We start from the raw sequence: 18,754 nt of genomic DNA, 5'->3' as shown, positions 1-18,754 counted from the left end.
AAAGGTTTAACTTTTTTACATGTATAGCTGCCTGGACACTATTTAAATTGACTTTTTTAATTAACTGTTAGCAGGGCTTAATTTTGGAGTAGGGCTTATATTTCAAGCATCCTCAAAAAGCCTGAAAAATTATTTTGCATCCTCAAAAATGCTGGAAAATCATGCTATGTCTTATTTTCAGGGTATGTCTTATTTTCAGGGAAACAGGGTAGTATTGTAAGAACTACTTTTAGAATATTAACATCTATTTTTTAACACAAAATAATACTACTTTCTGTCACCATATTCTGAGCCTCAAAATATTTTTACTTTTCTTTTTGAGCACTTTTTTATGTGCAGGGAACTGTAGTTTGTATTGCTACCATTTTGGTGTACATATGGCTTTTTGATAACTTTTTATTCCAATTATTTGGGAGACAGGATGACTGAAGAATTGTGAAATTGTGTCTATTTTCATCGTTCACCATATTTGGGAAAATAATGTCATACTTTAATAAATTGGACGTTCTAATAAAATGGACCAGGCAATATCAATACTGTTAAATATTTTATTGTTTGGATTTTTAGAAAAATTGGAAAAGGGATGAAGGAAACTGCTGATCAATGGCAGCAGTTTTGTCATCATTCCATTAAAGGTCAACCGTATGCACGTCCTTTAAAATGTATATGTGGTCAGGTGATCTTTCACCTTACCTACTGATGCTTCCCAGTTTTTGGGCTCCATGAGTCATTTTTGCCAGTCTTGTCTCAGGGAGGTGTAGAATGTGTCCAGCAAAACAGAGTCAGCCTTCGATGACTTAAGAATAGAGCGGCCACATACCACAGCAGTGGTAGATTTCTTCAATGGTAACCCAAACATGTTAAGTAACCTTAAACATGCAATGAAATGGATGGAAAACATTAAGTTACCAGTTAATACGTGTGGTTGCTTTCCACGATTCAGATGCATATAGCACAGTTGGGATCATGATTGCATCCAGAAGTTGTATCTTTATACATAATGGGAGTCGAGCAGTAGCCTATATAGGATGTAGACACTGGACATCATATTAGGTATCCCCATCATTGATGGTTGCACTATCAAACAAACTGTTCATCCTTTAGCAGCTGCTGTTGTTTGTTGACCATGATTGAGGCACGTATGGATGTGGCGTATCCAACTCACATAATTTGTGTCTTCTCACAGTTAATCCATAAATCAACCATTGCCATGTCTCTTTCAAGAGCTGATACTGTTTGTTGGAGTTTGGGGAGCGATGGTGCGACGAGTGCTATATCACCAGCAAATACCAAATCAGTAAACCATTGTAGTGGGCTACCTCCCACAATGCCTACTATATTTGGCCCAAATGCTCGTTTCAATGGCGACAGGTCATAGCCTTGTTGGACACCTTTGTTGATGTTGAAGAAATCTGTAGCTCCTGTGTCAGTTCGAATGTAGCAATTAGAGCTGGAGTACAGTACACAAAAAATGTTAATGAACTGATCGATTTTGCCATAGGATTTGATGATATTCATAGGGCATGTCGGTGGAAGCTGTGGAATGCTTTCTTAAAATCAATAAAACACACACAGCTTCTGCTGGAACTCAATTATGGTTAGAATTGTGAATATCTGTTATATACATGACCAACCCTTTTGTAATCCTGCTTGCTATTCACATAGTTGCTCATCAGCCGCTCTTGCAGGATGTTGCAACATGACATTACAGAATACCTTGCCTGTGACCATTAGAAGTGTGATACTACACAAGTTGTTGCAGCTTGAAAGGTCACCCGTCTTTGAAAACTTTACAATAACGTCTCTTGTCCAATCTCTTGGGCCTTGGCCACTTGCCCAGCAAGCATTGAAGCATTGAAGGTGAGGGCATTAATCAGGGTTAGATTGGCAAGCTTCAGTAGTTCTGGGCTGACCTCATCAGTACCAACACTCTTGCCATTTTTGACAGTCTAAGCCTCAATGGTGGTGATCATTCCAATGTTGCCCGAAAGCGGCACAGCTTGAACTAGGGCTTCTTCTGATAGTGGAGTCACAGGGGTATGCCGATTGAAAAGTTCTTTAAAGTGCTGGACCGAACGCAGATCTTGGTTTGCTTGTGTGATAAGTGACCAGCCATCTTTGTACTTAACTGATGCAGATACAGTTTGCAGTGCAAAAATAGATTAATCAATAATTGTTATCACTTGTTGTTTGAGCCGATCTATGAAAGCCAATGGTTTGTTTGAATCCATGACGAGTTGGACTAATCTGTGAATTAAAATCCCCTGTAAGTATGACCAGGTCATGCCGGGGAATCTCATTGAGAATCATTTGTAACTAATCATAAAAAGCGACTTTATAGGGGACATGGCCTTGATGGAGTTAATGGCGGATGCATAGCAGTTTAGCTTCATACATTACTTACCCTTAGCAACTTCTGAGGACCGAGAAAATCACCACAAGAGCATCAGAGAGCTTCCTGAACCTCAGGATGTCCAAAAGAAAGCCTTCCAAAGTTGGACTGAAGAGGTTTACAGATTTGTTCCCCGCGCGTGGAGAAGACGCAGAGCAGGAAATAGCTGTCACGTCAGATGCAGAGAAGAGGATAATGCCGGGGACGTCAGCCAGAGGAGCCCTTCATGTCAAGAAAGGGGGTAAGAGAGCTTCCTCATGTCCCCCAACATCCAACAACTCCCATCCCCACACTAGAGAGCAAAACAGCTTGTCACTGCAAGCAGAGAGAGGAGAGCAGACAGCCCTGCACAGTGTGGGGAGTAGAAGGAGGGGAGCCAACTACCCACCATCTTCACAAGAGGAAGAGGGGAATGGGGGAGATTAATCACCCTCCTCAAATCAGAGTCTAGAGAAAAGTAGGCCAAGAAGTCAGTCCACAATCCTCCTTAGAGCAGAAAACTGCAGAGGCAGAGGAGAGGTAGGATTCTATTGTGAATATTGAGTGCTCTAGCGAAGCAGCTTCAGAGTTCTTTATCAGGGACATGGTGCTAGCGCTAAGAGGTTCCTTGAAGAAGGAATTAACTACATTGAACAACAAAATCAGCTTGGCTATTACAGGATTAGGAGACAGAGTGGATCTGGAAGATTGCAATAGGTGCAACAATCTCAAATTTAGAGGAATTGAAGAGTCAGTGAGACCGGAAAAATTGTATGTACAGAACCTCATAAAAACATTATTGCCAAACGCTAACCCTGCTGAGCACATCTTAGACAGAATTTGCAGACTCCCTAAACCAAAGAATACACCTGAGCTGGCACCGAGAGATGTGATTGCAAGGGTGCATTTTTTCCACATCAAGGAAGGAATGATGCAAACTTCTAGAAATCTCTATAGGAAAATATCAAATTGTTCTCCGACTTTTCACAAATAACAATGCCTGCTTGCAAGAAACTCGCCCCAATTACAAGAGGTTTGCGCGAAAACAAAATAATCCATAGGTGGGGATTTCCGATTAAGCTAATTGTACTCAAAGAGGGGGAATCCTCCATTATTTCTTCTTATGAAGAGGGCATAGCACAGCTGAAAAGATTGAGTCTACCTACCTCTCAAGAGAACTCTCAACGCTTCATTGCAAGAGATTGGGTCCAGTAAAAAGGTCATCCATCTAACAAAAAGTCCTCTAACCCTCGTTGAAGTTCACAAGTTTCAACTTACCTCTAACTTCAAGACCAATAAATAGTGGTCCTCAAACCATTATTAAGGGTACCATCCTACAGTGGCTGAACTGCTTACACCCCAAGTTAAAACCTTTATACACAGGATCTCTATTGCCCTAGAGACTTGTAAAAGTCTTTTTCAGTTACATTCATTCACGTTTATTTTCACTGATGAGTTATCAAAAAACAGTTTGGTTCCCGCATTTTTATCCCTATTTTCCTTTTTCTTCAAAACCTGGACCTGAAATTCAATAATATCCTTTCCCTTGAAATGTTGTATCCGAGAGAAACATCCAGAAGTGTCCCAAGAGCCTTCAAGACCCGAACAGTCAACTAAAGCAAAAGGCCTCATCCCAACATGTAGGTAAACTTGCTGTCCCTGAACATTAGGGGTCTTAATTCACCTTATAAAAGGTCTGCATTATGGAAAGAGGCCCTGAACTCAAAACTGGACCTTCTATGTGCCCAAGAGACATATTTCGCCCATGGTAAAGAACCCAAGATGTCTCACTCTAAATTTCCCAGAATTTTTATGACAAACGCTCCAAAGAAGAAAGCAGGGGTGCGGGTAGCTGTAAGAGACACGATCGACTTTCAACTCCTGGAAATAGAGATGGACTTGGAGGGGAGATGTCTGATTTTTGTATGTAAAATTGGAGTATTCCTCATTACTTTAGTCAATATCTATGTACCTAATTATCGACAGATGAAATTTTTGAATAGGGTAATGAGGAAAATATGAAAGATGCAAATAGGAAGTCTAATCCTATGTGGGGACTTCAACTCGGTGGTGTATGGGGAACTAGACTCTAGTAACCCGTGCAGACGAAGAGGCACAACACTGTCCTCCTGGCTTCCCAGTAATGACTTGTATGACACTCTTACAAATTTGAATGTGAATTCTTGAGAATTTTCATATTACTCGCCATATTAGACACCTTTTTTCTCTGGGATTGACATGTCTCTGGTGGATCTCCCCACTCTTACAAAATTAAGGAAGGCATCCATCGGAGTGGCATCATGGTTTGATCACGCTCCACTGAAAATCACAATTTGTTTAGAACCCAGCTCTCCCACTTTAGGGAGCTGGAGGAATAATACTTTTTTGATGAGATTCCCTAAATTCCACGAAAAAATTGGTAAGGCGCTGGAGGAATTCTTCTATTTCAATGATTCACCAGAGACATGTTGATTTACGCTATGGAACGCACACAAGTCAGTGATAAGAGCAGCTATATACAGCAAGGGGCCATATATAAGAGAGAAAAGGCCAAATTACTTAAAAACACCTTGTCAGAACTGACCAAAATAGAGAAGTATCTATAAACATCACCATCAACCCACCTACACAACCTTCGCATAGAGACTAGATTGAAAGTGAGGAATATCCTCATCGATAAACACAAAATTTTTTTGAAACACCTAAAGTCTACATACTATATAGCCAATAACAAATATACAAGTCTGATGGCAGGAAGGGTCAAACAAAAAAGAATCAAGTCAAAATCCCCTTCGTAGTCAATCCCAATACAGGAGAAACAGATGTAGTCAATTTTATTAGTTGTTTGACCATCTGGACTCCTACTATGTTTTCTTATGGATATCCGTATGTTGAAAAAAATAATTTCCGATGCAGAGACAACAGTGCAGAAAATGATTGGTCAATAATTGTTATCACTCGCTGTTTGAGCCAATCCATGAAAGCCAATGGTTTGTTTGAATCCATGATGAGTTGGACTAATCTGTGCCCTATAATCCCCTGTAACTATGACCAGGTCACGTCGAGGAATCTCATTGACGATCTTTTGTAACTGATCAGAAAAATCCTCGGCATTTTTAGTTGGAGAATAGGCTTGAAAATTTGTGGTCTTCACATGATGAGACTCAAACCGTCCCATGATTACTCTATCAGAAAATGGCTTCCAGCTGTGGTTTGAGCTGAGAGTATGCATGGTCCATATCACTATATACAGGAAATGTAGTACTTATACCTGCTGTACATATATAGTTATACACAGGAGATACCCAGGTTATACCAGCATGCTCCATATCACTTTAACACGGCAGTATTCTGGTCACTATCTTGCATCAGTATTTGGAGGCCAGAGCCAGGAGTGGAACCTTCTGAAAGAAAGTATAATAGATAGATTTGCCCCTCCCCCATGATTTACATCTGTTGCTGGTTTGGGCTTACAAATACTGATGCTAAATACTAACCATCATACTGCCATGTGAGAGGAACCGGCCCGTACACTTAGGGATCTGAGGCTCAGAGGGGGTCCTAATTATGGTGCAGTCACATGGCCGAACACAACATGGGTCCGAGAAACTTGGACTGATATTGCGCTTGTGCAACTGCGAGTGCATTGCGATTTGCGAAAAAAGTCACAACTCATCACTGAACATGCGATTTTCATGCACATTTTTCATGTGGAAAATTGAAAAATTGCTTTGCACTTGCATAAAACTCAAAAGGCAAGATTTCTGTGGACTCACAGAAAAATTGAACATGCTACGAATTTTCTATCCTGCTGAATAGCTGCGAGGAAAACAGACCCATTAAGAAACTCGTGTGATGCACCCTTCAAGGCATCTTTTTGGAGACTCTTTCTCTAAACTGGATGAGAAAGATGAATGGATGCAGTATATCCTGTAGACCAAAACCAACAGGAATAGGAAAAAGGCACTCTGAGGTTAAAATAAAATCTCATTTTTATTAAATCCCTAAGTAATTAATGTTCGGATGCCTGATACAGACGTCCGCACTGTTGCACTATGATTGACAATGGTATGCATATAGTAATCATAATCCATAAATATGAAAGGACAAAATAACCCATATTAAGTATATACTTATCAAAAAATTTATGTAATTCTCCCTAAATGTGGAAGGCGACCGAGAAATTAATTGATTGAAATGTCCCCAAGCTCCGTAGGAAATGCATGTAATAGTCCATAAATGGCGATGCATTCATAGTCACTAATATGTGGCCACAAGAACGAGATCCACCTTCTTGATGAATATATACTGTTATACGCAGTGTGACTCTTTTCTTTTTTAAATTCCCCCTCAGTTTCATAATGTTTTGCGTATGGACATCATTTGCATACGCCTATAAAAAGTATGCAAATTACTTGTGGATGCGAGGTGTTTTTCTTTAAAATCGCCTCCCATCACTTCAGGAAAGGGAGCGATCCTCCAGTACGGTTTAAAGGGTCAGCAAGTGTTTCCCATAGTTTTCAAAGTGTTTCCATTGTCGTGTTTTTGGCCCCATTGAAACCAAGGAGTGTTACTAATAGGCGGTAAGCCTGCATGGTGCCCTACATGTAACGGTGTGACCGACACCCTGCAGAGGCCTCATCTATGTACAAGTATAATACTAAGCCGCCTCCTCCTATGACCGGTCGCTGTGTGAGGGGCCGCTCCTCTGTAAGCCTGCATGGTGCCCTACATGTAACTGTGTGACCGACACCCTGTAGAGGCCTCATCTATGTACAAGTATAATACTAAGCCGCCTCCTCCTATGACCAGTCGCTGTGTGAGGGGCCGCTCCTCTGTAAGCCGACATGGTGCCCTACATGTAACTGTGTGACTGACACCCTGCAGAGGCCTCATCTATGTACAAGTATAATACTAAGCCACCTCCTCCTATGACCGGTCGCTGTGTGAGGGGCCGCTCCTCTGTAAGCCTGCATGGTGCCCTACATGTAACTGTGTGACCGACACCCTGTAGAGGCCTCATCTATGTACAAGTATAATACTAAGCCGCCTCCTCCTATGACCAGTCGCTGTGTGAGGGGCCGCTCCTCTGTAAGCCGACATGGTGCCCTACATGTAACTGTGTGACTGACACCCTGCAGAGGCCTCATCTATGTACAAGTATAATACTAAGCCGCCTCCTCCTATGACCGGTCGCTGTGTGAGGGGCTGCTCCTCTGTAAGCCTGCATGGTGCCCTACATATAACTGTGTGACCGACACCCTGCAGAGGCCTCATCTATGTACAAGTATAATACTAAGCCGCCTCCTCCTATGACCGGTCGCTGTGTGAGGGGCCGCTCCTCTGTAAGCCTGCATGGTGCCCTACATGTAACTGTGTGACCGGCACCATGCAGAGGCCTCATCTATGTACAAGTATAATACTAAGCCGCCTCCTCCTATGACCGGTCGCTGTGTGACGGGCCGCTCCTCTGTAAGCCTGCATGGTGCCCTACATGTAACTGTGTGACCGACACCCTGCAGAGGCCTCATCTATGTACAAGTATAATACTAAGCCGCCTCCTCCTATGGCCGGTCGCTGTGTGAGGGGCCGCTCCTCTGTAAGCCTGCATGGTGCCCTACATGTAACTGTGTGAGCGACACCCTGCAGAGGCCTCATCTATGTACAAGTATAATACTAAGCCGCCTCCTCCTATGACCGGTCGCTGTGTGAGGGGCCGCTCCTCTGTAAGCCTGCATGGTGCCCTACATGTAACTGTGTGACCGACACCCTGCAGAGGCCTCATCTATGTACAAGTATAATACTAAGCCGCCTCCTCCTATGACCGGTCGCTGTGTGAGGGGCTTGCTGTCAGGAATTCCCACCTGTGTGACCTCCTAATATATCATTCTGCTTAGTACTAAGAGCTGGTGTCTGTCCTTCACCCTCCTCACAGATCACAGGAGCTCCGTCCCTCCCGTCACATCACCGGCATCACAGAGCCTTCATCTGCCACTTCTTACTGCTGAGCTCCGCCCCCTTATATACTGATCACATGATGGTGACATCATCACAGATCTTACAGCCACCACTTCTCCTCACTGCTGAGATCCATCCCTTTACATACTGATCACATGACAGTGACATCATCACAGATCTTACAGCCACTACTTCTCCTCCTCACTGCTGAGATCCATCCCCTTACATACTGATCACATGACAGTGACATCATCACAGGTCCTATTACAGTGTAGCAGGTCCTGGTCCCTGCTACTGTCTCTGTTATTAGCCAGAGACTTGTACCCAGAGGATATATACACATATACAGCACACTGATATCCGCTACGTTATATTACAGTATCAGAGCTCTGCGTGTGACTCCGGCCGGCAGGTAAGAGACGCCGGAGGGGTTGTTGCTTGTGGTGAGGTCAGACATGTTCTATCTGTATCCGTGTAGTCGGCCGCCTCTCGGACACTTTACGGATCGGCGCTCTCCATGCGGTTCTGTGCTGTGCGGCTTCTTTCAGTTCCACCATGTTGGTGTCGGCTTTAATCCAGCGCATTGTTTGGCGGCCGGGTCTTCTTTTACCGCTGACCGCTCCAAGCATCATCCATGTTCCTAATGAATTAGCTCACATTATGTGGCCGGAGTACGAGAGTCTCTGTTTTGGAATTTTGTCCTCCAATGACCACTTTGGTTTGGTGCGGTCTCGGACGATTTTGCTCATGATCTTGGCGGTCCGAGGAATTCGTGGGAGTTTCCTCCAGCATCAGAGTGCGAAGACATCAATCTTTCTCCCGTTTTCTTCAGTGTCCATCATGCGCAGCTGTAAGTTGTGATTGGGAAGATGATTGCGTTGACCATCCGGCATTTCATTGCAATACTTATGTCTTTGTTTTCCCAGATCTTATTTATACATAACATGACGCTGCGATCTGGCGCAATTTGTCGTTTTACATTGTATCCTGAATCTCCATTGTGGGCATAATTGAATTGTGGAATCCGTGTGGGTAATCTGCAGTTCAGTATGCCCATAGACATTCATTGATTATCCACAGGTAACTAAATACCTGCTGATGTCATTTTTCCTTGGCAGATCAGACGCACAGGAAAAAATGCAGTCTGCGCCATTTTGTTTCCCGCGAGGATAGCTTCCACTGAAGTCAATGGAAGCTGTCCGAACTGAGGCACGGCCACAGAAGCCACCATGGCCCTGCCACGGATCCACGGGAAAGCAGATTTAAAAAAAAAAAGCACAGCGCATGTACGTGGCACGCTGCCGGCATGCCTAGATGCATCCGCCATGCAGAAGAAGAAAAATCCAGCCCCGACGGAGGAGACCCGCTCTGCGTCCAGACAGGTGAGAAATTGTCTTTTTTGGTCTTATGGCTGTAATCTGTCCATGCCCTTAGACATGAGGCCTTAATGACCGCCCATACGTCTTTTATTGGCGCTCGTTAAGCGGCTTTATTCTGCAGCGCTGTCTTTTGACGGCGCTGCATTAGAAGTCCGGTGTGCGTCTACCATGCCAGGGTGTTTGCCTGTCGAATGAAGAAACCTCAGATCCCAGGTGTTTACCCCCTTCACACACTAAGGTCCATGTGATCACGGTACGGAAAACGCTGACAGAGGGAGTGAGTTCCAATGGCACCTGGAGGCTTGGATATAGTCTCTGGGTCTGCCAGCTACAGTGGCCGTTGCGGCTCAGCCTCTGAATTAGCTTCATAAACTTTCTAATGCATTACTGCACTGATGCATAGTAGTGTATTAGAGTGATAAAAGATGCTGATAATTAGAGATGAGCGAGCATACTCGTCCGAGCTTGATGCTCATTCGAGTATTAGGGTGCTCGAGATGCTCGTTACTCGAGACGAGCACCACGCGGTGCTCGTCTTGATTAAACGAGCACTGACCATTGAATTCAATAGAGCCGTCAATACAGCCGGCTCCATTGAAAGCAATGGGCTGCCGGCAATCGCACAATGAATTTTCGGGAAGGGCTTAAATATATAAGCCCTTCCCTGCAATTCATCCAGAAATGTGTAAAAATAAAAAAAATATATATACTCACCTGGTCCCGGCAGACGGGGTTCAGCTGCGGCCAGCTGGCAGTTCTCCTGAACTGCTCTCTGTAGTATTCAGCAGCCGGGGATTTAAAATCCCTGCCTGCTAAATGAGCTGCCTCTGATTGGTCACAGCCTGACCAATCAGAGGCAGCTCTCACTCACACCCATTCATGAATTCATGAATGGGTGAGTGAGTGCTGCCTCTGATTGGCTCAGCGCAGCTCTCAGCTGAATGACAGCTGAGCTGAGCCAATCAGTGCCCGTAGGCTGAAGTCTTGGGCGGGGTGCATCACAGCGGGCTGCTGAGGGATTAGGAGAGTGCCAAGTCCCTATGCTCTCCAGCTTCCTATCACAATTTGTCGTTCTGCATGGTAGACCTTTATTACAAGAGCAGTGCAAGCAGGTCCTGTCATGGATGGCAGATAATGCATCCAGCAATTTATCAAACCTCCTGTCTTCTACACAGTCCACTCCTGCCGGCCTGGGGACTGCACCTCTGAATCCTCTGGCTGCTGCTCCTTCCTCCCAGCCTCATCACTCCAGAATGAAAGATTCTGAGCAGGCAGACTCCCAGGAACTGTTCTCAGGTCTCTGCCTAGAGTGGGAAAAAGCGGTTCTGTGTCTCACCTGAGGAGTTTGTCGTGACCGATGCCCAACCTTTGGAAAATTCCCGGGTGATGAGGCTGGGGTGATGAGGCTGGGGATTTCCGGCAACTGTCTCAAGAGCTTTTTGGGGATGAGGATGATGAGACACAGTTGTCTGTCAGTGAGGTAGTAGTAAGGGCAGTAAGTCTGAGGGAGGAGCGCACAGAGGATTCGGAGGAAGAGCTGCTGGACAATGAGGTGACTGACCCCACCTGGTTTGCTACGCCTACTAAAGACAGGGCTTCAGAGGGGGAGGCAAGTGCAGTAGCAGGACAGGTAGGAAGAGCAGTGGGGTGGCCAGGGGGAGAGGCAGGGCCAGAGCAAAGAATCCCCCAACTGTTTCCCACAGCACTCCCTCGCTGCAAGCCTCCGTGCAGAGGGCTAGATGTTCAAAGGTGTGGATGTTTTTCAGTGAGAGTGCGGACGACCAACGAACAGTGGTGTGCAACCTGTGCCACACCAAGATCAGCCGGGGAGCCACCACTACCAGCCTGACCACCACCAGCATGCGCAGGCATTTGATAGCCAAGCACCCCACAAGGTGGGACGAAAGCCATTCACCGCCTCCGGGTCTCACCACTGCCTCTTCCCCTGTGCCTCGACCTGCCACTCAGATCCAATCCCCCTCCCAGGACACAGGCATGAGCGTCTCCCATCCTGCACCCACACTCTCACCTCCACCATCCTCCACGGCCTCTAGCAATGTCTCCCAGCGCAGCGTTCACAAGCATTGGAGCGAAAGCGCAAATACGCCGCCAACCACTCACATGCACAAGCTTTAAACGTGCACATTGCCAAATTAATCAGCCTGGATATGCTGCCGTACAGGCTTGTGGAAACGGAGGCTTTCAAAAACATGATGGCGGCGGCGGTCCGACGCCACTCAGTCCCCAGTCGTCACTATTTTTCCCGGTATGCCGGCACACGGCCCCCGAGCTGTTACAGGGTCTGACAGAGCAGACCGACCTCTGGCTTTCGCCGCTGAGCCTCCAACTGGGCATAGTCGTGTGTGACCACGGCCATAACCTGGTGGCGGCTCTGCAGCTTGGCAGCCTCACACACGTGCCATGCCTGGCGCACGTCTTTAATCGGGTGGTTCAGCGGTTTCTGAAAAACTAGCCCAGCTTGTCTGACCTGCTCGGCAGGGTGTGCCGCATGTGCGCACATTTCCGCAAGTCCACCACGGATGCTGCCACCCTCAGGACACTGCAACACCGGTTTCAGCTGCCAGAGCACCGACTGCTGTGCGATGTGTCCACGTGCTGGAATTCTACACTGCACATGTTGGCCAGGCTGTATGAGCAGCGTAGAGCAACTGTGGATTACCAGCTGCAACATGGGTGGCGGATTGGTAGTCAGCCTCCGCAGTTCTTTACAGAGGAGTGGGCATGGATGGCCAACATCTGCCAGGTCCTCGGAAACTTTGAGGAGTCTACCCAAATGGTGAGTGGCAATGTGGCCATCATTAGCGTTACCATCCTGGTGCTTTGCCTGCTGAGAAGTTCGGGATAACGGTATGTTGCTTGATAGCCAGACCACCCTCACGTATACATCTCAACGGGTTTTGGAGGAGGAGGAGGAGGAGGAAGAGGAAGAGGAAGAGACTGCTGGCCACACTGCAGAGGATACTCGTGCTGCTTGCCTGTCATCTGTTCAGCATGTATGGGCTGAAGAGGAGGAGGAGCATCCTCCTAGTGAGGACAGTGTTGTGTTGCGTACTGGGACTGGCACACATGGCTGACTTCATGTTAGGGTGCCTTTCCCGTGACCCACGCGTTAGACACATTCTTGCCAACACGGATTACTGGGTGTACACCCTTCTCGACCCACGGTATAAGAAGAACCTTTCAACTCTCATTCCCAATGAGGAAAGGGGTACAAGAGTGATGCAATACCACAGGGCCCTGGTGGAAAAAGTGATGCTAAAGTTCCCATCTGACAGTGCTAGCGGTAGAAGGCGTAGTTCAGAGGGCCAACTAGTAGGGGAGGCACGGGGATCAGGCAGCATGTCCAGCGCAGGCAGGGGAACACTCTCCAAGGCCTTTGCCAGTTTATGGCTCCCCAGCAAGACTATGTCGCCACTCCCCAGTCAAGGCTGAGTCAGAGGGAGCATTGTAAAAATATGGTGTGGGAGTACATAGCTGACCGTACCACCGTCCTCCGTGATGCATCTGCTCTATACAAAAAAAATTTTTGCGGGTTTCACCTGCTTTCGGCGTTCAGCAATTTTTCACGGGTACACTTGTACTCTTGGTACACCAATTTTTCAGGCCATTGCCAATACTGTTAGCAAACTAATTTTACCAGGCTTCTCCTATACTCTTGGTAAACAAGTTTTTTACAGCTGTTTGCCTATACTATTGGTACAGCAATGATAATGAGGTTCGCCTATACTCATTCTACAGAATTGTTACTGGGGTCCGCCTATGCTGTGGGTGCACAAAGACTTCCCATCGTGGTGTTTTACCTATCTGGCACAAATACACTGACTGACTTGGGCAGAAATGTGGGCCGAGGTCGAGGTCCTTGGCAGGGTGAAACTTTGCCATGTTTGGGCACTCTGATTTGTTCCTGTGTAATACGATCTTTGTGCACCCACAGCATAGGCAAGCCCAAGGAACTCTAAGACTTCCCATTGCTGTTTTGAGCTATCCGACACCTACACAGAATGAAATGTTTTGGGACACTTGGATTTCCCATAGCTATTTAACTCACGGCACCTTGGGTCACACAAGGTGGAGACTGGGAGCGAGCCTGACCCAGGGCCCGCTCATGTACTTCCCACACAGAGTATTGCAGGTCCTACCTCGGTCTTGGTTTCTCGGCCTTATTATGCCACCTCCTCCTCCTGCTTGGGGTCTGGGGATCAGAGCTGGGCAACACGTATTTTCTCTCGTGTTACAACAGTTATCTGAGACACTGGTTTGGGCCAAACAAAAGGAGCGTTACTGCATTAATGAGACGTTCACAGCTGCACTAGCATCCGAGTCCGCTTTATGCCCACAATTACTGAGGGTGTGAGCCGAGGCCAAGGTCCTTAGCAGGGTGAAACTGCCTTGTTTGGGCGCTCTAATTTCTTTTTGTGTGATACTTTCCTTGGGTTCCAGGGGTTCGCCTATGCTGTGTGTGTACAAAGACTTCCCATTGCATTGTTTTACTTGTCTGGCACAAATACACTGACTGACTAGGGCAGAAATGTGGGCCGAGGTCCTTGGCAGGGTGAAACTCTGCCATGTTTGGGCACTCTAATTTCCTCATGTGTAATACCATGTTTGAGTTCCTTGGGCTCGCCTGTGCTGTGGGTGCACAAAGACTTCCCATCACAGTGTTTTACCTGTCTGGCACAAATACACTGACTGACTAGGGCAGAAATGTGGGCCGAGGCAGAGGTCCTTGACGGGGTGAAACTCTGCCATGTTTGGGCACTCTGATTTCTTCCTGTGTAATACCATCTTTGTGCACCCACAGCACAAGCGATCCCAAGAAACTCAGACTTACCATTGCGGTGTTGAGCTATCTGACACCTACACAAAATGAATTGTGTGGGGACACTTGGATTTCCCATTGCTATGCAACTCGCGGCACCTTGGGTCACACAAGGTGGAGGCTGGGACCGAGCCTGACCCTGGGCCCGCTCACGTGCTTCCCACACAGAGTTTTGCTGCATTGTGGAGATGTGTAGAAGTGCTAGCACCTGAGTCCCCTTTATGCCCACGTTTGCGGCTCCTGACAATTTTGTGACGGAGTTGGCATGGGATTGGAATGATGATCGTATGTAAATTTATCATCAATCCTCAACAGCATTGTGGGCCATCGCCCACACTTTCAAAGAGGGTCACTGCCTAGCCCTGCCAACCCTCTGCAGTGTGTGCCTCCGGTTCCTCCTCATCCAGTACGCACCTATAAATAGACATGAGGGTGGTGTGGCTATGAAGCCAGCGTATGGCATGCGGCCAGCTGAACGCTGCGCAGGCAAAATTTTGGGTGCGCTGTGGACGCAGGGTCGTGCGGGGATGGGGGGTTGGACAGCAATGCCAGCATGTAATCCAGGAGAAGATGCAGTGGTGTTACCCGCAGGCAGTGATTGTCCTTGGTTGCAGGTAGTGTGGTGCTTAGCTAAGATGTGCCAGCGTGTGTGCCTTGCTAATGAGGGTTTGTCCCAAGTAAATTGCTAGGGGGGTGACTGCCAGGCTCTTGCCCCCATTTTGGCTTAATAGTGGGACTTGGGAACCTCAGATGCAGCCATGCATGCTGCCCCTGCCCTTCCCTATCCGTTTCTGTGGTGTTTCCATGACTTTCTAATGTTTTCTGGTGTTTCACAAGTCATCCCCTATGCGGAGCCTCGGTCCCATACAAAAATGTTCGAGTCCGCCATTGACTTCAATGGAGTTCGTTTCTTGAAAAGTTTGACTCAAGCAACGAGCACCCGAGCATTTTGGTGCTCGCTCATCTCTACTTAGCACGCCTTACAAAATACAGAATAGAAATGATCAAAACGTCACATGAATCAACAAATGGTACAATTAAAAAAGTACAACTCCTCACGCAAAAAAACAGACCTTTCACAGCACCATTGACAAAAAAAAAATGAACACAGCTATAAACAAAAAAAAAATTAAAAAAAGAAGACATGAAAAAGTGACAAGGAAAAAAAAAAACTGTATAAATTTGGTATTGATATAATCATACCGGCCTGCAGAATTAATCTTACACAATATTTATACTGCAGAATTGCAGGCTTTGTTAATATTGTCTATAGAAAAAATGGAATAAAAAGTGATCAACATGTAATATGTTCCTAAAAATTGGATGAATGTAGACTAGAGTTCACCTCGCTAAAAACAAGCCCTAATAGAACTCTGTTGACGGAAAAATTAAAAAAGCTATGGTTCCTACGATTTATTTAAAAAAAAAAAAGAAAAATTGGCCATTAAGGCGCACACAGTCTTCGTCACTAAGGGGTTAACTGTTGGTATCAGTTGTTCAAGGTCCTCCTGACTTTCTTCCACAAGGTTGTATCCTCTGCAGATCTAAGATTGCTGATGTTTCTTCCACCGATCTTGACTCTGATGTTGGGTTAGTGTAAATTACATTGCCTCTAGATTGCCTCTGCATGCTGGTTGAACAATGTAGCCTCGGTATACGCCTTTCCTGATTCTGAACCAGTTTGTGTTTCCATTGGAGGTCCTGACTGCAGCCTCTTGGTTCACATCTAATGACTGTATGAATTGCCGAGATGTCCCTGGATTCCCATTTGTCTTAGGCATGGCCACAGCTTCTTGTGTTCAATGCATCCAAGACTTAGCTGTAATGGATGAGGCGTATGCACACCATGATCCATCAGAGATTTGCTATTTGGTCTCTTGTCCCTCTTTCTTGGTGAACCCCGGCTTGTGTGTCAGGGAGTTTCCTGATAAAAGCAAGAAAACTAGGATGTGGTGCACATGGTCAATAGTGTGGGATGAATCACACAACCAAGGTGTGGTCTGACTTCTCTTTTATTTAAACAAGGATATAATTAGAGATGAGCGAACGTACTCGGATAGGCACTACTCGTCCGAGTAATGTGCCTTATCCGAGTACCGCTGTACTCGTGCAGAAAGATTCGGGACGCTCCGCTGCTGACAGGTGAGTCGCAGCGGGGAGCGGGGCAGAGCGGCCGGGAGAGAAGGAGAGAAAGATCTCCCCTCCGTTCCTCCCCGCTCTCCCCTGCAGCTCCCCGCTCCGCAGCGCGTCCCGAATCTTTCTGCACGAGTACAGCGGTACTCGGATAAGGCACATTACTCGGACGAGTAGTGCCTATCCGAGTACGTTCGCTCATCTCTAGATATAATGCATTTCTGGTAAAGGCTATATATCACACATGATGATGTCCCCTGTATGATTTAGAGTTCTCCTTTTTTCATAAAGATGATGAAATACTAAAATCATCCAGTTGATCCAATGATCTCATATTATCCTCCAAAATGGTCCTTTTACCAAATAGCCTACTAAAAATGGGCAAACACAGGAATGAACTTACCAAAAGATTATCCCTTCATACATACCTTGAATGTGCAGGACGTAACTGTACATCATGTAGTGTTAAGGGTGTTCAGATCGCAGAATTCAACATGGATTACTGCAAATCATCGTATCTAATTCTCAGCATGGAAATAGCATGGAGTCTATGAGAAATGACACGTCACTTTTTTTTTTTTTTCTGCACGGCGATTTCAAATCTGCTCGTGGAAAAAATCTGGATCGTATGGATTATAGCTCAGATTTCCACTGATTATAATAGGATGCAGATTTGCAGTGGAATCGGCGCAGGCTCCATGTCAATTTCCATGGCAGCAGTCTGCCGTCTGTGTGAACATACCCGTATACGTGTGGTGAAGGCTTTGATGACTCTAGCGAATGGAGGCACCAACAATAGTACAATCTGTGCCGTGGATCTGGGTAATGGTTACACTATAAGTGAGTGAGTGTGGTGAATCAGAGGGTGGATAAAAGCAAGAAAACTAGGATGTGGCGTGCATGTTCAATAGTGTAGAATGAATCACATAATTAAGGCGGGGTCTGACGTCTCTTTTGTTTAAACCAGCATATATAACACATTTCAGGCCAAGGCTGTATATCACACATGATGATGTCCCCTGTATGATTTAGACTTCCTCTTTTTCATAAAAATGATGACAGTGCTAAAGCCATCCAGCTTATCCAATAATCTCACATTATCCTCAAACATGGTCCTTCTACTGAAAGACCTACCAAACATGGAGAAGGACAGAAATGAAGTTACCAAAAGAATATCCCTTCATACATACCCCGAATGTGCAGGAGTAACTGTACATCATGTAGTGTTAAGGGTGTTCAGATCGCAGAATTCAACATGGATTTTTCCACGTGGATACGACGAACTGTGGATATCTGAAAATCTTCGTGTCTAATTCTCGGCATGGAAATAGCATGGAAACCACGAAAAGTAACACGTCAATTTTATGTTTTTTTTCTACATGTGGAAAAAATCTGTATCATATGAATTATAGTGCAGATTCCCACTGATTATAATGGGTGCAGATTTGTAGTGGAATTAGCGTAGATTCCATGTCAATATCCCCAGCAAACATCTGCCATCTGTGTGAACATACCCGTATACATGTGGTGACGGCTCTGAGAACCTGCGTCTCTCAATGCTCAGTGAGTGAGGTTCTGTATATCACACATGATGATGTCCCAGTATGATTTAGAGTCTCTCCTTCTCTCATAAAGGGCCGGCAGCACTAGAACCCTCCAGTTCCTCCAGTTCTCTCATGTCCTCATCCAAAATGGTCCTCATGAATGACCCACCGAGGATGGAGAAGGACAGCAGTGAGATTACCAAGAGGATATTAAGCCTCGCCTTGGAGATCATCTACCTGCTGACCGGAGAGGTAAACTTTTCTATGTTTCTATAATCTTTGGCTGCTAAACAGGTCAAAACAGTCAAATAACATTGCAAACTAACGGATGAGAATGCAATCATGTTGTGCCTCACAAACAAGCTTAACAAATAGCTTGCAGTTATCAGGTTGCAAAAACCTGGGAGCCACAATGTGACCACATTCACTTCCATTCGTTTGCGATGTTGATTGCCTATACTGCAATCTCTGATGACATGACATTTTTATTAGTCAAAGCCCTAGCCTTATATAAAGCATACCTAACTTT

At 45.8% G+C, this 18,754-nt stretch overlaps 1 protein-coding gene across 2 annotated transcripts in view; it reads left to right on the top strand.

The window, feature by feature from the left end:
* Window positions 1–18,754, top strand: part of LOC136608245 (zinc finger protein 585A-like) — a 74,833-nt gene that overhangs the window by 35,814 nt on the left and 20,265 nt on the right. Inside the window, exon 1 of one of the 2 annotated variants that reach the window (XM_066589095.1) lies at window positions 18,321–18,477. The exons of the other annotated variant lie outside the window; for it this stretch is intronic. The gene's annotated coding sequence lies outside the window, so the exon portion shown is untranslated. Of the gene's footprint in view, window positions 1–18,320; window positions 18,478–18,754 lie in introns of those variants that run through there. 2 annotated transcript variants of the gene reach the window in all.

The sequence above is a fragment of the Eleutherodactylus coqui genome, chromosome 1 (genome assembly GCF_035609145.1).
Source record: "Eleutherodactylus coqui strain aEleCoq1 chromosome 1, aEleCoq1.hap1, whole genome shotgun sequence".
Taxonomy (NCBI): Eukaryota; Metazoa; Chordata; class Amphibia; order Anura; family Eleutherodactylidae; genus Eleutherodactylus; species Eleutherodactylus coqui.
The sequence above is the reverse complement of the archived record's forward strand: the minus strand, read 5'-3'. Positions and strand labels throughout refer to the sequence as shown.